This window comes from Meleagris gallopavo, chromosome 1 (genome assembly GCF_905368555.1).
Source record: "Meleagris gallopavo chromosome 1, MGAL_WU_HG_1.1, whole genome shotgun sequence".
In the NCBI taxonomy this organism is placed as follows: Eukaryota; Metazoa; Chordata; class Aves; order Galliformes; family Phasianidae; genus Meleagris; species Meleagris gallopavo.
The window spans coordinates 95,086,848-95,106,021 of NC_139404.1; positions in this window are offsets into that span (position 1 = coordinate 95,086,848).

A 19,174-nucleotide genomic window follows, 5' to 3' on the forward strand; every position below is an offset into this window, starting at 1 on the left:
TTATTCTTTTTTGTTCCTTGCTTACTGCTTGTAGGCTTGCTTTCTTGGAAGCATTCACACTTCACTATATTTTGATATCATGCCCACAGTGTGGAAATGCAGATTCCAAGTGCCAGGAAAACACATACGTACTGATTTCAGTTCCTTTATGTTTGTCATTCAGGGCAAACTGCCGACAATGCTAGTCTAGATAACATTTGGAATCTTTTATTACTATCAGTGACATATTCACAAAGTTTGTAGCAAAGTGAATGATTTAATAAATTCATCAAGTTTTAAATTAATTCAAACATTGCCATTAATTTGAAGAAAGCATCAAATGACAACTGCAGGGAAAAACTTAATGATATATTCCTTAAATATTTGCTGGTTGCAAAACTTAAACAATTAGAAGTTATTCAGTGGTTATGATTATTGCCATCAAATCGATTTTCTATCAGAGATGGTGTGTTAAAAAATTCCCAGAAAAGCTGAAACTAATGTTGAAAAATTTTTCTATTAAATATTTAGGAATCTCATTCAACAGATGCAGAGAATGCTGGTGTGACAGCGTTCCTATTTTTTTGAGGAATGTCAAGCCAGCATTCCAGATATTTTTTCAGGTGTTAAAATAGGTTTAGCAGAAAATAATCTGTAGCACTATTCATTTTCTTGCCAGATGCTTAATAATTTCAGCCGTAAGATCAGCTGGATTGTGGCTTCTCAAAACGCAAGAGAAAGAAACATAAAAATATGAGTTCAGTTACAGGACAAATAGCATACAAAACTGTTTGTGTTATTAAGCCACCTGGGAGCCCAGGACTTTGAGGCAAAGAATGTAATGACAACAGCAACAAAACTAAGCAATGAAGTGTTAACTACGATCAGTCACTCCAGCATGTCTATTCACACCCCCAGCTTTGGTGTCTTTGCTGCTTGTTTACCTCTCTGGTCACAGTGGCAAGTTGGGGTATCAGAGTTCGTCCTTTCTTACTGCACCTCAATGGTCTGAGCTTGGTCCCTGGGTTTCAGAGCAGTGCGCTTGGTTGCCCTATCTATGCCCTGCGGTGCAGCACCTCATCAGATGATAAATGTCAAAGGTATGGCCTGCTTCCTTAGGTGTGATAATGTCAATCATTTTTTTGTCATATTCGGTTAGGACTCATTATTATATTAAATTATCCTTTTAAATATATAACCTACTTGTTTCAGAAATGATGACTTAGAAACATGTAAGTGCCTTGTTTCTGTTGATGAAGAGAGTAATGCTTTAGAGAAGATAGATTGCTTTCTCATAATAACACCATACTGGTATCCAGCAGAACTGTGTTGGATTCCTTGGACAATTTTGTGCTTTTGTTTGGCACTGGCTTTGAATACTACTTCCAACCTTTCTCCAGTTATCTTACTAGTTTAAGTCGTTGTATCCTCTGGACAAGGGCCATCTTCTACTGTGTATATATGCGCATAGAGGTGGAAGGTGGTTGAGTCTAGTATTGCTGCTACAATGTAAATAATAAAATACAATTAGTATTAAAGTGCAAGACTTAATGATATTCTGAGACCATCAGTAGAGCCCCCAAAGGATTCAATTTGGAACAATTTTATTTAATATTTTTATTAGAGTCCTTGGCACAGAGGCAGGAGTCCAATAATGAAATGCACTGATCACAAAAGTTGTGAGCAATTGTCAGTTTGCAGGAGGAATGGGTCACCTTGAGAACTGGAGCAATAGCAATAGAATGAAATTGAAGTAGTTCAGTATGCAAGGTCATGCATTTAGGAATTAATAAGAATGCCTGTTGTATGCTGGAAATTCATCAGCTGAAAACAACTGTGAGAAAGAAAAAGGCCTGAATAAATTTGTTGATCTGAGGAAATGTCAAAAGCTTCCAGTGAGTTGTTACCTGTAAAAACAAAACAAATGAGAACCTAAGATCTTTCATAAAATGTATTTCCAATAGAAAGAAAGGGAAATATTATGTAAAGTGGAGAACTATGTCAAAGAGAGATTTGCATTCATGTAACAGTGAAACTTTTTAAGAGGAACTGTAATAGTTGTGGAAAAAAAGTCTGTTTATTGTTTTTATGTGTGACAAATAATTTCTATTCCTCAGTAAAATTGATTTAAAATTCCAGTGAAATCCCACTCCTTTTGACAGCTGGGCTCATCAGAAAACTCGTGAAAGCGCAAGATGCATCTTTTCCACTGACAGTGATTTCTGAAACTGCTTCTGAAACAGGCTGTAGTGATTGTACTTGATCTACCACTTTCAGAGCAAAGTGTTAAGGTTAATACTTAAGGCAGGATTTTCCATCCAAATCTCAATCTAAAGAAAGGAAAAGTGAACAATCTTCATAGTGGTTTTGGAGAAATGGCAAGTGAAGCAGAGTTGGAGATAACCTACAGTAGTGAACTTGATTTAACTATTCAGGTGGTTAAATGGATAGATAGAAAATAATGAACTTCATTCTCACAACCACTTATTTTGTGCAGATGGATCCAAAGGATCAGGAGTAGTCAGCATGAGTTCAGCAGGGGGAGGTCATGCTTGACCAACCTGGTAGCCTTCTACGATGTTGTCACTGGCAGGGTGGATGTGGGAAGAGCAGTGGATGTAGTCTACCTTGATTTTGGCAAGACATTTGATACTGTCTGTCTCTCAAGAGACAAAAACTGAGGACGTGTGGGATAGATGAGTGGACAGTGAGGAGGGTTGAGAACTGGCTGACTGGCAGAACACAGAGGGTTGTCATTGGCTGGGCAGAGTCTGGTTGGAGACCTGTAACCAGTGGTGTTCCTCAGGGGTCTGTGCTGGATCTGGTCTTGTTCAATATCTTCATCAATGACCTTGATGAGGGGATAGTGGCCACCCTCAGCAAGTGTTCTGATGATACAAAGTTAGGAGGATTGGCTGACACACCTGAAGGCTGTGCTGCCATTTAGCGAGACCTGGACAGGCTGGAGAGCTGGGCAGTTGTCATGGTTTTATGTTTTTTGGTTTTCAGTATTCCGGATCATAACATCATGTAGTGCACTGGGAGTTAAAGTGTTAATGCTCCAATTCCAGGTACCTGTCCCTATACATTACGGAAGTCATGGGATCTGGCCCTTCCGGGTGCGGCAGTCTCTTACTGCATGGAGGTGGGTGCTGGAGGGTGCTTTCCTAGCCGTTCCAAGCTTTTCAGGTTTGACTCGGTCTCAGGAACTCTCTCTCTCCTATCTTATTTGATTTATTAGTCTCAATTTCAATTAGATTGTCATTGTGTTATCTTGCATTCCGATATCATAGTTAGTAAAATAAGTTTTCCTCAATAGATTGTTGCTGCTGGTTTTTTTCTTCCTTCCTTGAGCCCAGCTCCCATCTCCATATTCCTTTTCCTTTTCCCTTCCCATTTTGTGGGGCCGAGGGGCCAGGGACCTACTGCCCCCCTGTCACGGACATAGATTGATAGATCTAGTTAACTCCGTGACAGCAGTAAGAAATCAAATGAGGTTTAACAAAAGCAAGTGTAGAGTCTTTTGTCTAGGGATGCATGCAATGCATGCACCAGTACAGGTTGGGGGATGACCTGCTGGAGAGGAGCTCTGCAGAGAGGCACCTGGGTGTAGACAACAGGTTGGCCATGAACCAGCAGCATGCCCTTGTGGCCAAAAAGGCCAATGGCATTCTGGAATGCATTAAAAAGAGCGTGGCCAGCAGGTCGAGGGAGGTGATCCTCCCCCTCTACTCTGCCCTGGTAAGGCCTCATCTGGAGTACTGTGTCCAGTTCTGGGCTCCCCAGTACAAAAAAAAAAGACAGGGATCTCTTGGAAAGAGTCCAGCGGAGGGCCTGGACATCTCCCCTGTGAAGAAAGGCTGAGTGACCTGGGTCTGTTTAGCCTTGAGAAAAGAAGACTGAAGAGGGGACCTGATCCAGGTCTATAAATATTTAAGGTGTGGAGGGCTGAGTGGTGAGGCCAGACTCTTTTCAGCAGTGTGTGGAGACAGGACGAGGGGAAACGGCCAGAAACTGCAGCATAGGAAGTTCTGCTCAAATGTGCGTAAGAACTTCTTTACGGTGAGGGTGACGGAGCACTGGAACAGGCTGCCCAGGGAGGTTGTGGAGTCTCCTTCTCTGGAGATATTCAAGTCTCACCTGGACGCCTACCTGTGCGACCTGGTGTAGGGAACCTGCTTTGGCAGGGGGGTTGGTCTCGATGATCTCTGGAGGTCCCTTTCAACCCCTATGATTCTGTGATTCTGTGAAAGTGGAATGTTTCACCTTAACTTGAATCTGAGCTAGATGTATCTTAATCTATGGGGAAAGATAACAGCCAAAACCATTTGGATGAGTAACAAAGGTCAGAAAAAAAAAAAAAAAGAAAAAAAAAAAAAAGTAAAGAAATGAGTATATGTGGAGAAGGGAAAAGATAAGCTCTCCAAAAGTAAACCTGAAGTAAACACACAGCAGCATGATCCATAAACCAAAAGAAGACACCTCTATATGATTATGGAAGTTACCAGGAGACTGGGGAAAATGAAATACCCTATAATCAGAAGGTAAATTTTGACGTGCTATAGGAGCAGTATCAGCACGGTACTGGAAAAGAAGTTTGAGTTACCAGAGGATCCCTGGAGGTGTTCAAGAAGCATATAGTTGTGGCACTGAGGAATGTGTTTTAGTAGGCATGGTGGTGATGCATTGATGGTTGGAAAAGACCACTAAGATGGTCTTGAGCTTTATGATTCTGTGATTCTAACACAGTAACTGGCTTGTTCCTGTGAGCACATAAATAACTTCCAGGCACCAAGGAGGGCTCTGGTGAGCCTGATGATAATTCTCCAATGCCGCATTAACAATGAGCAGGTCTCTGTCTTACAGGCATGAACACAAACTTGGGAGCAAAAACCAGGTTCCCCCACATGTTAGTTTTAATGCAGTTAATAAAGGCAACTCAGATCTTCTTGTGATTTTGTTAGTCTAGTGCTTTGATTTATTTTAAAGGGCATTATGTATTGCTCTTATTGCCTTTCTGTCTGCATACATAAGCTGTTTCTGAGAGCAAACCTTTTTCACCCTAGTGCTGTGAAAATGAAATAATTTTCAAATATGCTTAAATTAAATATGCTTAAATTATTTAGAAGCCTAGAATTTAGGCCTAGAATACATTTTACTATACTCAAATATTTGCTGCCTCTTCACATGATAGTTATGCAGTTTTTGGCATCTCAGTGTAATTAAAGATAACCTTCTCCCCACATATTTCATTGTAACAATGTTGCTGCCTGCATAGATGATTCCTACAGAGAAAGGGGAAAGAGATTTATAGTAGCATATAATGCTTTTATTGATATTCAAGTATTTTACAGTGACACAATACTTAAATGCTAGTACAGTTGTAATGACAGTGGAGTTTATAGAGTGGTAAATCAACCACTCTATTCTGAATATCAGTTTTGAGTCAAAAAATAAGTGTAGTTTTCTTTTCAGTGGTTTTGAAATTCATATCCACTACCAAAATATCTTCTGTATTTTCTTGACAGTCGCAGTCTCTTGGCTTTTGCCAGGGATGTTATACACAAGAGAATGAAAGCTGTAGAGTTTTTCTTATGATAGAGTCCATCTATGGATACATTCCCTATGAATACACCCCTCCTAGTAAGCATTATTCCTCTGCACCCACCTCCTGAAATTGCCTTTTGTATCCACATTAGGTCATTGAAAGGAAATTACATGCCAAAGGCTCTGGAGCAGATCTCTGGAGCAAGCATTTCTCCTGGCAAGTCTTGTCTCTTAGCACCCTGGGCAGATTGCCTGGTTTGACAGTCTGGCCTTCCACTGTAACCTCTAGGTTTTATTATCATTATTGTCATATCTGCTCTTCTGTCATTAAGAGACTTTCCAGTTTCACTATATTCAGCTGGGAGCTTTAAACCCTCTGGCCCATAATTTCCTTTTCTTTTTTTTTTGGCGTTTCTTCTCAGTCCTTTCATGAAACTCGTCTGCTGAGTGACATGCCCTCTGTAAAACATAAGCCATAATTACTCTAGGATTGCTCATACTTGGCATAAATAGTGTACTTGCAAGTATGTAGCTTATAGCAACACGAGTCACTTTTAATTAAATTGCAGAGCTACATCTTATGGTGTTCTTCAGGAGAAAGAAAAAAGTGAGCGAGAAGGCAAACTTGTCTCAAAGAATTTTTCATTCCAGCTGCTGTGTTTAAGCAACAGCCTTTCCTGAACTGGGCATATAGATGTGTGGAAAACAGATACCTTTCATTTCACATATACCTTTTATATGGAGGATATATACCTTTTAACAAGATGAGCAGCTCAGATCTAGGTGTATGCGCTGATGAATACATTGCAAGATGATTACATCTCTATTCTCTTTATTTTTAAAATGTTTACAGTGCTAAGATGCAAGCGTTATCGTTACCGCTAAGATAACTTTCTCCTTGAGCATCTCAAGTAGTTCCTTTAAAGAATACCCAATTTTAATTTATTTTTAAAGGATGGGCATTCATATTGCCATCATACTTAAAGTTATTAGAATAGTATGAATTGCTACTCTAAAAAAGACAACAGAACAAACTGAAGTTTTACAGATCTGTGTAGCTTATGAAGCAATTTTCTCTTTGAAAAGGCAGAAATGGATCATTTAGAATTTCTCATTCTTATCAATTCTTTTCTGTCACTACTTGCTAAAATAGTGAAATTGAAACATTATTTACTCGAAAGGTTTCAACGTTCTTGGGATTACTTTTTTTCTTTCTTTTTTTTCTTTTTTTTTTTTTTTAAGCTACAATTCTTAGTTCTGATAGAGAATAAAACCATCTCAAAAAGAATTCTATTTTTCTGTCTAGCTCTGGATATATTTAGACACTGAGGCTGAAAAATGCTGGCTTAGGAAAGTCTACAATTTCAACCAAACCCTTCTGGCTTTATACAAATGCAAATATGATGAAAATCTCAATCTTAGTTACAGGCCTTGCAGCAGAGTTTTCATTCAAAATCCTGATCTGTTTTGCTTTCAAACTCTAAAGATCAATATTGCCATCTTTCAAGCTGCACTTCAAACTGAACTGAACCATAGTCTCAAGACAGTTTTAACAAGTTTATGGGAGACTGATACTTATTGGTCTCTCTGAAAGTAATGCCTCCTATTTATTTCCATAGAAACTACAACAGATACAAAGAGTACAATAACACTATTTGATGGAGCAAGTTTTCAGCTACAAAACACTATTTATTTATATCAATATAGCTACCATTAGCTATGCATTTTCACCAGTGATGAACAAGAGCACGCATGCCATGCTAGTCAGAATCTGCATGGCCGTCTAGAACATGATTTGTCTTTCATGTCACTGTCGCAACTGCTGATATGCACCACCTACTGCCTCACTGTGTTCACATCCACTGTTTGGTCTCCTTAAATGTTCAGCATTGGTGAATGTCAGTGGGTGCCATTTTTTCTGGGTGGAGGAATTCAGTAATAGAGCTTTGCTTCATCTGCATTGCAATGTCAGACACCATTTTGTCACATAGCCGCTCTGCTGCCCTCTGTCACATGACAACAAAATGTAATGAGATATTAGCAGGAAGGTTCAACCTCAACATCTACCTCTGGCATCGTGGGCCACAATGATAAAATAGGAGACACTACTTTTGGAGCAGCCTTTATATTTAAAAAATACTGTGGCAGGAAGCTCTTATAGTCTTTATAGCTAGAGTTCAAATTTTAATATAATTTAATCTTACTCCTAGAAATTCTTGAGTATGGGTTTGTAAAAAGTTCATGTGAACTTGCCAGTTACAAGTTTTCATCTATAATACATGGCCCTTTGTGATGTAAATTATAATTTTTAGAATATTTTTCAATGCTTAGAGTGTTAATTTTTAGAATATTTTTCAATGCTTAGAGTGTATTTATATTATTAGCTAGAAAATGAGATGCTAATGTTTCTAAATTTGAATCCCATTCATAAATAATTTGGACAAATTCTTACTGTCTCATCAAATTCTGTGAGAGTAGTTCATGAACAGGTCATCCAAGGTATGCATAATACAAAGTACTTCTAGGGCAGTTTGAACACTATGGTATTTTAAGCACAAATTTATCCTTATTCATCACTGAATGTGACCAAACCATTCATGATATTTCTCACTTCTGTTCCAAAAGTCATTGGCTACAATTCTGTTAATCCTTTAAATGCATGTAAATCTGGTACTTGTAAACCTGTAAAATGTTATCCTTATCAGTTCAGCCCTAGCTATTTTTAAGCAGTCCCAACAGGAATTATAACCCTGACTTTTAAAGTGTTTTCTTCTTGGTGCTGTTTTCCTCTCTGAATCCTCTAATCCACATCTCAGTAATTCCTTATCATACCTGACGGTTGAAGGATTACTGGGTGCTGTTTTTTTCTTACCATTTTAATTTAGGTAATTTAAAGAGGTATTTGACACCAAGTAGGAAAAAGCTATTTCATTCTTCAGCAGAACACATTTTCATTACAGCTGCAACTAGCTATGCTAGCTGACCTTTATTTTTATGTAAAAAATAATACTTTGTCTAAAACAAACTGTTTCCCTGCAAATTTCCCAGAAAAAAACCAGAGATCTTCGATAAATAATCACAGCACTTTAAAACAAACTGAGTTTGAACGCTGTGACAATAGGAAAGCAAAGAATTTGTTAATATATTTATTTGAATAGCATATGGACTCTTCTTTTTAGTTCTTGTTGGCAGTGTTTTGTGGAATCTCTAAAAAAGAGACAATCAGTACTATTTATAAAATTATTGTCATTCACTAAACATTTTAACAGATAACTTATTATTTTTTAATGTTTCCTATCATGAGCATTTCTACAAAACACACTGACATAAAATCTCCAGTTGGAATTTGCACTAGCAAGAAAACAGCTGACTTACATATATTAATAATACTATTAATATTAATAGTAATAGAATCATAGACAATAATGAGGTCACTCCTGAGCATCCTCTTATTCAGACTAAACAATCTCAGCTCTCTCAGCCGCTCCCATAAGACTTTGCTCCAGATCCCTCACCAACTTAGTTGCCCTTCTCTGAACACATTCTAGGGCCTCAATGTCTTTCTTGTAGTGAGGAGCCAAAACTGAACACAGTATTTGAGGTGCAGCCTCACCAGAGCTGAGCACAGGGGGATGATCAGCTCCCTGCTACCGCTGGCTATGCTATTTCTGGTACTTATGTCTACCCTGAATCTATCTTGATATTTTCAGTAATAGCCATTGTTCAGTACTGAATGCGTTTTCTCTGCTACTGAGATAATTACTATGTCCATGTTCAAGAACTGGAACCGGTAACCCAGCTGTACACATCTTATAAAAACTAATGAAAAATCTGGGGTAGCCTGTGGTGTAATTCTGACAGATCAGATCTCAATCCAAGTAACACACAGAAGTCTTCTTCTCCTCATGAGTTCTGAACAGTACCCCAGATTACAACTACAGCAAGGATTTATAATTATTTTTGCTCAATGACAGTAGGAGTGTAAGGTATTCTCTGCAGTTCCCAATTCCAGTCACAGTAGGACGAACTTACAACCTGTCCAAACCAAGTAATATTGATATCAGTATTAAAATAATCCTTTTAAATTGGAATGTATAACCAACTGACAAGTAATCTCTTGCTTCCAAGCTTACTCAGGATCATGATGGATTAAACCTGATGAAATATGTATTGCATATTCACCTCAAGTTATGCAAGTAGAGCAAGCCTTTAGCTTCTCCCTCTTTGATCCTTGATTTGTTGGTCTTGTTCAAGTCTGCCTCTCTCAGTGTCAGGGACTCTGCTGCCACAGCGTCTGACAGCTTCAGTATGACAGATTACTGGAGCTAACAGCATTTGCACGTAGCTAAGGAAAAATCTTCTTCTTTGAAATGATTTTAAACAATTAGAGCTGTTATCCTGCAGGCTTTGTCAGAGTTGCCTAGCAGAGGTACCAAAGCACTCTCAATAGAAAGTCCACTACATACTTTCAGCAGAACCTGACTTGCTGTGGTTTCATGGCAATTCCTGGTCACTGTGATTAGTGTTACATTTTGACATTTTGGTACCTTTTTTTTGGTTTAAATTTAGAAATTAAGGAAACAAAATTATTTCATTTATAATGAATGTTTAAGGAATTACCATGTTGCCTTTACTTTCTAGTATTATGGCTTTCCAGTAGTAACATAGATGGATTTCTATAGCCTATTCACACTTACAGAGTAAAAATAGAATCTAATAACAGTAATAAAGCCTGTTTAAAGAAGAAATGGATTTGGATGTTTTAAATTACAAGATTGTACCTAGCTGTCCTGTGAAAGGTCGGTACTCTCAATAAGTCACTAAAGATAACAGAAAGTAAAATCGAAGTTGTCTTTTAGACTGTGGAATTTGAGCCAAATTCATCCCTGGTAATACTCAGTTGGAGATTCGTGGTGGAAATGTTGGTTGACATTTACCTACATAAAATCAGAAAAATAGGGGCATTATTTATTTATTTGTTTGTTTAAATGAAAATTCCATTTACTGCTCTGTTAAATAGCTATAAAATAGATATGAACTACTGTGTTATCTAATTGTCTTATAAACCATGGGTAATCAACGCCATTCACGACAGCCTACTGGCTTGCAGTGAATAGGGCTGATTGTAGTTGCAGCTCATAACATGGTTGCTTAATTAACAATGTAACTGCTTTTAGCAGGGTTTTTTTTTTTTTTTTTTAATAGTAATAAGTTGCAGCATTGTTAAGCTGAGCCTAGCTGTGTTGATGATACTTGGCTTCTGTTCTGAACTTAGCAGGGTGGGCAAGAATTAATGCAAAAAAGCTCACACACCATTGCTTAATGGTAGCATCAGAATTGTGGGTGTACCTGTAAGGTTGGATTTAGCTGTTTGGGGGCCTGTTAATGTCAACTAGTCCAATTCCCTGCAATGAACTTGACTAGGTTGTTCAGAGCCCTATCCAGCCTGACCTTAGATACCTCCAGGGATGGGGCATTCACTACCTCTCTGAGCAACCTGTGCCAGTGCCTCACCTTCTTCATTGTAAAAATCTTCTTCCTTACATCCAATCTAAATCTCCTCTCTTTTAGTTTGAAACCATTTCCTCCTGTCCTGTCACCACAGACCCTGCTAAAGAGTCTGTCCCCTTCTTTCTTACAGCCCCCCTTTAGATACTGAAAGGCTGCTCTCAGATCTCCCCAGAGCCTTCTACATACACTCCAGGCTGAACAGCCCCAGTTCTCTCAGCCTGTCCTTGCAAGAGAGATGTTTCATCCCTTGGATCATTTTTGTGGCCCTTCTCTGGATGTGTTCTGACAGGTCTATACCTCTCCTGTACAGAGAACTTCACATTATGGAACCAGTGAGGTCCTGGCAGAGTGCAAGCTGTGAAACAAAGCTTTCAGAAGAGCTTGGGATTTTTACTTTAAAGCATCAATGTGTGCTGCTGAATCTTTAAAGGCAGATCCCCTTTCCCTGTATTTTTAGAAGTCATGCATTACTCACTAAGTTACATGTTACTGTAAATATATGTATGAGCATACTTTTCTCACAGCTATAAATTTATTTACTCTTGTTTGTCAGAACTTTTCACTGTCTTAATGTCATTCCTGATAGCATATTAACAGGACTTGCCTCCTAGCGGATTTGTTCAACTTCCATGCTGAGCAGAATCAGTTCTGCTCTCAGGCAAAGCTTTTCCTCAGTGATTGACAGGAATGGATGGCAAGGAAAGTTCCAATTCAGTGCTGTAGGAGACATTAAAAATGGCCACAGTGATTATTACTTTACATTAATGGTAATGCAAAGGTTTGTGTTTCATTGCTGCACTGATGAAAGAGCTTTGGGGAGGTATTACCACACTGCAGTCCCTTAGCAGCACTGCCCTGTGTCTAGAGCTGAAAGATGTTTTCTTCCTCAGAGGGACAGTCAAGATAAGGAAGTTGAAAGCATTTATCTCAAAGAGAAACAAAATTTTGGATTAGCCAGAAAAGTTCCCGTACCAACTAGAAGCTTGGTAAAAAATTGTGTAGCAAAGGAAATCTAAAGACAATTTGCCCATTCGGTATTTTAAGATGGTATAGGTACTTGAAGTCCCAGACACAGAGCTCTAGCTTTTTTGATTCAAAGCAACAATAAGTAATGTAGTTCTAAGAATCATGAGGGTACAAATCCCAGCAACTCAGAGTGATACAGCATGAAATCTGAAACATGGCTCTGCAGTCAGTAAAAGAACTCTCTCCCTCTCTTGCCAAGTGAAACGCATCAAAATATAAATCCTTCAAAATATTCATTTGGGTTTGTAGTAATTACAAGGGGAATCACAATGGACAAGGCTACACCACATTTAGACATACCACAGAAAACAAAAATAGAGGAAAGAGTGGAGAGTGAAGAAAGCTATTTGTCCCTGGAAGATTATTGTCTCTAGAAGCTCCTAAGTCAAGCAAAAGCCATAAGCATTTGATGTAGCTCTGGGAACAGCTTTGTTGGCAGAGAACATTGAACATTAGACATGGTCAATAATGTGCTGATAGCATGCAGAAAGAGACCCAGCTCTGTTTTCCCTTTCTTTCTTAAGTTAACCTAGGAAAAGCATACATGAAAAAAAATACGCAGCTCTGCTGTAGCTGTCAATGGCTCAAGAATATTCTTTTTTTTTTTTTTTTTTTTTGGTGGGAAAAACAAAGAAAAGAAAGATCTGGCAAATACGAAATGTAACCTTCCTCTGATCACAGACTTTCTTAAAAATCGCAGTGAAATGTTATCGCCCCCGTCAGATGGAGAACAGAGATACTGTAGAGTTAATGACCCATAACCATATACTTATTTCACAGATATGTAGTTTCTAGCACTCTGTTTGGCTGCAGAGATCTCATCTGAATAATGACTGCGTTTCTGCCAAACTGCAGTGCTTCTGCCTCTCCCCTGGCCCTGGCTCTCCCGCATGAGCGTGCCAGTGTGCTCCCACTGGTGCTGGCTCCTGGCTGACATGCCCACCGCACCGTCGCTCCTTCATGCTCTGTCACATCCATCATCATGCTTCCCTGTTTCTTTTGCAGATATTTAATTATGGAAGAGCAGTGGTACGCTATGGCTTGATAATGGAACAGGAGGGCACTTAACCTGCCCACACACACACATAAAAATAAAAAAAAAAAATAAAAAAAAAAAAGGAGGAAAATGATTTACTGAATAAACAGGCACTGAGAAACTGTCAGTAGAAAGGAGGTAAAACTGAATCAGAGGTTTGTGGCTAGGATATGGGAGCAAATTTTGATTGTATAGAAAGTCAGACTCATTAATATTCAATAAGCAATGCAGAGATATTGTTTCCAGCAGCTCTTTGTATGTTTGGCTCTTAGCAAGCTTTTAACCTAAAAGAAGCAGTCTTGGATAAGCCAAGGAGGATGCTGAACTGTTGCTCAGAGGTAGTTTAGGAAACATCAAAAGTGAGGAGGGTTGGATGTATTTTGCTATCCCTTTTACCTACCTCACATCCCTGGGAGCAATTCTCCTCATATTGCCTTCAAGGCACAGAAGCATATGTTTATCTCCTAAAGAGACAGACTTCCCTTGTACTGGCAACAGCTTACAAAAGTTGTCCACATTAAGAAATGAAGAAGTCATTCTGCATTCTGCCTGGTAAAAACTGGCGTGCCTAAGCTCTGACACCATGACAGCTAGGTGTCTTGGCTCTGGAATCCTAGCTTTATTTCTTCCATTAATTGAGCAACAGCTACCCACAGACTCATTTCACCTTTGGGTTGCACTTGTTTCTAAGCTATTTATTTCAGTGACTTTTTGTCCTCCCTCTGCTTACTCTCGCCTGTGCACTGCACTTTGTACTGCTAGCTTCTGGGCTAGAGAAAATGTATGTGTCAAAAGAGTAAATTGGTGGTCTTAGCTATTACCCTGAGTCCCGCTTACGAACTTGAGGTTAAAATTTCTTTGTGTCTGAACTGAAAAGAACCCGAAGTGTGTTGCCAGAAGAAACATAAAAATACACACATAACTAAGCAGAGTAGCAGTGAAGAAATAATAGCTGTAGGTCTGGAAACCTATTCAGCCTCCAGAAATTTTTGACTTTTCAGTCATCAGTACGTTGTTATAAACAATATTCACTGGGGGTTTCTAGGAGAAATGTTTGGAGGATGCTCTATTAGTATGTTTAAACTGGCTTCAGAAATCCCTGTTATAAGAAATTTTGAAAGGAAGCTGGCTTGTTCCTCTTCCTCTGCTCTTCTCATTCTGTTATTTCGCTTTTGCCATTTTCTTTTCCATTATGCTGCACTCTTCCTCCTTATTTTTCTTGCCAATCCTCATTATAATCCACCATTTGTCTTTATTATGATCCTGGTAAATCCTTTTTACACATAAAATCATACTCAATACAAATAATTATGAATGAGGGAAGCAGCTATTGAGCTTTTATAAATCGTTTAGATCCCATCCCTGCCAGGTGCCAACCACCCTTTTTTCCTAGTTATTTCAGTGGAGATGAGGGTGCTTAACAGCTACTGGATTTAATAATAGCAGAGATTATAGCCCAAAGAGCATTTTGAGGTGGCCTTTTCACTCAAGAGCTACATGTTTTTCTTGCCTGTATCAGCAGTGTTGACACAGTAAGGTATGTATGTGTGCAGTTGTAAAGAAACAGAAATAAAGCAGCACAGACAGGAAGGTAAACCTCCAGATAGGAAATGTGCCCTTGTACGGTAGATCAGGAATATTTTCCTGCCTTTGAATGAAAAGAAAGATTTGTCACTCAAACGCCATTCCAGAGGACTGGAACATGCATAACAAATCCAAATTTGTGATTTGGGGCATTCACAGAATCACAGACTTGCCTGACATGCTGCATGACAAATCATGAAAATCAAACTGTGAAAGTTATGGACTCAGTTGAACTGTCAGTCCAATCCTCAAAAGTAACTGCTAGTAGAAGTAACCTCAGCATGTTGGGTAGGTTTGTTGGGTAAGTTTTTTTGTTATTGTTGTTTGCATTTCTGTTTTCTAAACTTGGGCATATGTATAACCTGTAATAAACTGATTTGGAAGTTATTCCAACGGCTCTCACAGTGACAAAATATGTTACTGCTATCAGTGTTCAAGAGAACACAGTAGGCACTATGTGTGATGTGATGCATTTCTGGACATTTCTTGACTTTTGAGTTCAGTGAAAACTTCAGTTTGTGGTAAAACAAACACTGTTATTATCCTGAACTAAGTGTACCTTTTTTGCAATTGAAGCTCTGCAAGAGTCCACATTCTGTTTGAAATTCAACTTCAATTAATGCAGAGTAGTTAATTTTCATGCTCTGAAAAGTTCTTATTAGATTTTCTTTTCCTTTCATACAGCTACAATTATTTTACATGTACTCCAGATTTACCAGCACTTCAGTTTCAATAAATGAATTTATTTTTAAGAATGTGAAAGTGCAATTATACGCATATGCTTTTCTACTAATTGGAATATAGACAAAGAGCCACTTTTAAGCAGAGAAAATTGAGTAGTGATAATATAACAATGTATATAATAAAGAAAGTCTATTTCGAGGCTTTTAATAGCAAGACTCTCTTTTCATCATATCAGGAGAAGAAATCAAGTTATATTCAGTGACATCATATAAATGTTATATCTATTTAAAGCATTTTCAGAACTGGATAATTTTTTATGCTTATTTATTCCTTCTTTCAGGGTTATGATCTACTTTGATGATACTGTTTTTGTCTTTGTGGACATAGTCTGCAGGATTTATTGTATGCTCAGATTTTCATTTCTAATTTTTTTTTTATAATTCTAAGAAATGTTTATAAATCAGCATGAGATCAGCATAATTGATGTTATTAACAGCAATTCAGAGGAATGAAAATTTTCTTTGTTTTGAAAAGCGACTTAGTCCATGAAATGGTTGTCATGATTGTAAGATTATAATGTGCACATTTTTAAGAGAGAGCTTAACATGGATGTCTGTCTGGACAGACCACCATACTCCCCTGAGGTAAGGGCTGAAGGAGATAACAAAAAAAGCAGTTTTGAAAGATATGACTTCAGAGTAAGGCAAATTTCTGTCTTCACTAGTAAGTTCTTTATTGCAAAGAAATAGTGTATTAAATGGCTTTATGATATTGAATTATTGCATTATTTTATTATTACAATAAAGTATAAAATATTACGTTAGAAAAACGCTGGTGAATGACTAATAGGTATCAATTGCTTGACTTCAGATTGCTCAAAGGTCCAGACCTCTCTGATAAGAAAACAAATAAGGTTTGTTGCAAATGAAGAATATGAGAAAAAGAGTGAAGAATACTATAGTAGTGTTATTTGGAATTAATACAAGAGCTATACAATCCAGAACAGTAGAGAGTTCATAGTTAGTAGGCAGTCTTACTGCTAAGCCACTCTAAAGATTTGCTCACTAAAGTTTGACTGATAAAGGCATGTCAAAATATTATGTCTGTAAAAATCCTTTTTAACACTCTTGAAGCCATATTTATATAGGAACCTCTCCTACATTTTGTCAAGCCCTTCATAGATGGAATGGGACAACGGGGACCATGTCTAGTCTGTGTTTAATCTGTAATCATTACCTCCAATCTTTTGTCCATCTGGCCGATTTTACTTATCATATAGGTGACTGTAGTTTGAATTAGAAATACATATGTAGAAAAAGGCCACAGGCTGGCAAAACACTTGTGACTAAAATGTGTTTTCTATCGAAGATAATCATTTGTTTAGATTTTTTTTCTTTCTTAACTATTTGAAAAATTATAACTATGGAAACATCCTATAGTATTTTAATTTTTGGCTAGTTTTTATAACCTTTTCATTCTCAAAATACAACTGCCTAAAGTGAAGATAGGCAGTAGTGTACTAGGAATGAAACTACTACAGCATTTGTCAAATCAGAGTGTTTTTCATTAACATGAAGTTGTGAGGAAAAAAAGGAAGAAAATAAAGATAGAATAGAAAGTATTAACATTCTGATAGTTATTATTCTGCACAGAGAATGTTCATTTTGATGTTAGCAGTGACGAGCATTTGTTAGAACATGATTTTAAAGCAATTTGGAAACAGAAAATGAAAAGACATAGTCCCCAAAATGTGACATTTTTTTTCTGTTGTGAGGATTCCCCCAGTAATAATTGGAGCTTGGCAGTTTTTTGATTCTTGGTCTAGGTCTGATGTTTGATTCATGCACAGGCTTGATGCTAGGAGTTTTTCTGTAATTCCACAGGAATGACAGCTGTAGAAGCAAATGTTTTAAGTAAGCTTGAGTCACTGGGGTCTCTAATTCTTCTTTTACAGCTATATAAAGCATTTTCTGGCCTTGTAAGTTATATCTTCTCATTGGTCTCTGACAAGGAAACAGTGGAGATCATCCTCTTTGGATATGCCTATGGTTATATAGCAGCAGGGGACACCATTTGAATGCAACCCAGCTTTGGGGTTTATGTTGTGCTCAACTCTGGGACCGGTTTCAAGCTCTATCATAAAGCCAAGCATCTCTCTCGTAATTTCTCCAACAATGGGCCTACACTGGTGGCAGCAGGCAGTGAGCAGTGGTACTGAATAACACAGATGGTGGTACATCTGACAGTGCAGATTATTCTACAATAAAAAAATGATTGTCATTTTCATGCTTTCTATTATGAGGCCACCTGTATTCAGTTTGCTCCTGGGCAATAGGAAGTAATTGGAAAGAAAAGTATGTTGTGCTCAGTATTACATGCCTGTGCATTTTGTGTATGTATACACAAACATGTATAGAAACCTATGATGAAAAAACTATATATATATATTGTTTGTGAACAGTGGAAAAAATTGAATTTTGAAACATTAGACACATTTGGTCATATTTATTGGTTCTTAAGAGATCATGATTTTTTTCAAATTCAGCGATATTTTCTCAGATAAAGATTTATTTCCGTATTCTGTCTTGAGTTATGGTACTCGTTTAGTAATTCTAGTTAAAAGTAGATAAATAAATAAAAAGGAAAAACTCAGTGTTCATGAGATAAGAAAGATACAAACAGTGTTGGAGCCATCAGTATGTTTGAAACTAGTTTCTAGATGTTGTTATTCTGGTAGCCAAAACTCACTTAGGCCACAGTGTAAAAGTATAATCAGTTCTGACACTGATACGGGTCTCCCTCTTCAGTTCTCTTTCTCCTCTGTGAGAGATTTGCTAGAATAATATTCTGTTTTCTCTGATAGAAGATGTCAGGGAGGATTGTGTCTGAATGGATTTATGGAATTTTACATCACATTAGTCTGTGAAAAGGAGCAGAAGTTTGATTATGAGCGTGATGTCATGCAATGAGGAAAATCATGATTCCAAAGAAAAAGTTCTTATTTGGTTGTAAACTGATGTTTATAGATAATATTTAGTTAATGAAAGAGAAAACAGCAAAAGATGAATGAGCCACAATATCGAATGAATAAATAAATAACTGTGTAACGATAGACACATGGGATCAGATGCTCAGCTGTTGCAGTGGCTGGTCTTCAGGTAAAGGGCAGAGGTAAGGTAAGTCTGCCAACCTCTCATTCTCCAAGAAAGAAAGGAAGGAAGGTAGGAAGGAAGGAAGGGAGGGAGGGAGGGAGGAAGGAAGGAAGGAAGGAAGGGAGGGAGGGAGGGAGGGAGGGAGGAAGGAAGGAAGGAAGGAAGGAAGGAAGGAAAGAAAGAAGAAAGGAAAGAAGGAAGGAAGGAAGGAAATATATTTACAAATAATGGTGGGTTTGACTGTCAGGCCTTTTTTTTTTTTTTTTTTTTTTCCTTAAGGGCAACCTAGAATATCTTCACTTTGAAAAATCTGTTAGATAGAATTGGTCTCCTGCCCACTGTGTCTTTGTAAATGTGGTCAGCATTAGACAGAGACTTTCTTTAAATTTATTGAGAAAATCTCCACATGTTAACATCTGAGCTTCTTCTGGCATATTTCTCAGTCTCTATCATACAGTGGGCTCCCTAAAGGTGATGTTTTTCCTTTCCTCTCCTTGCTGTCCCCCACCAAGGAGACTGAAATTCTCACAGCTGTGCAGGCACTGTACTCACGCCCAGAGAAGGATCCATCCAGGAGCCAGACAACCATAAATCATAACCTACCTTTTGGCCAAACATTAGATACCTTCCCAGTATGTCATCACACACCACTGAA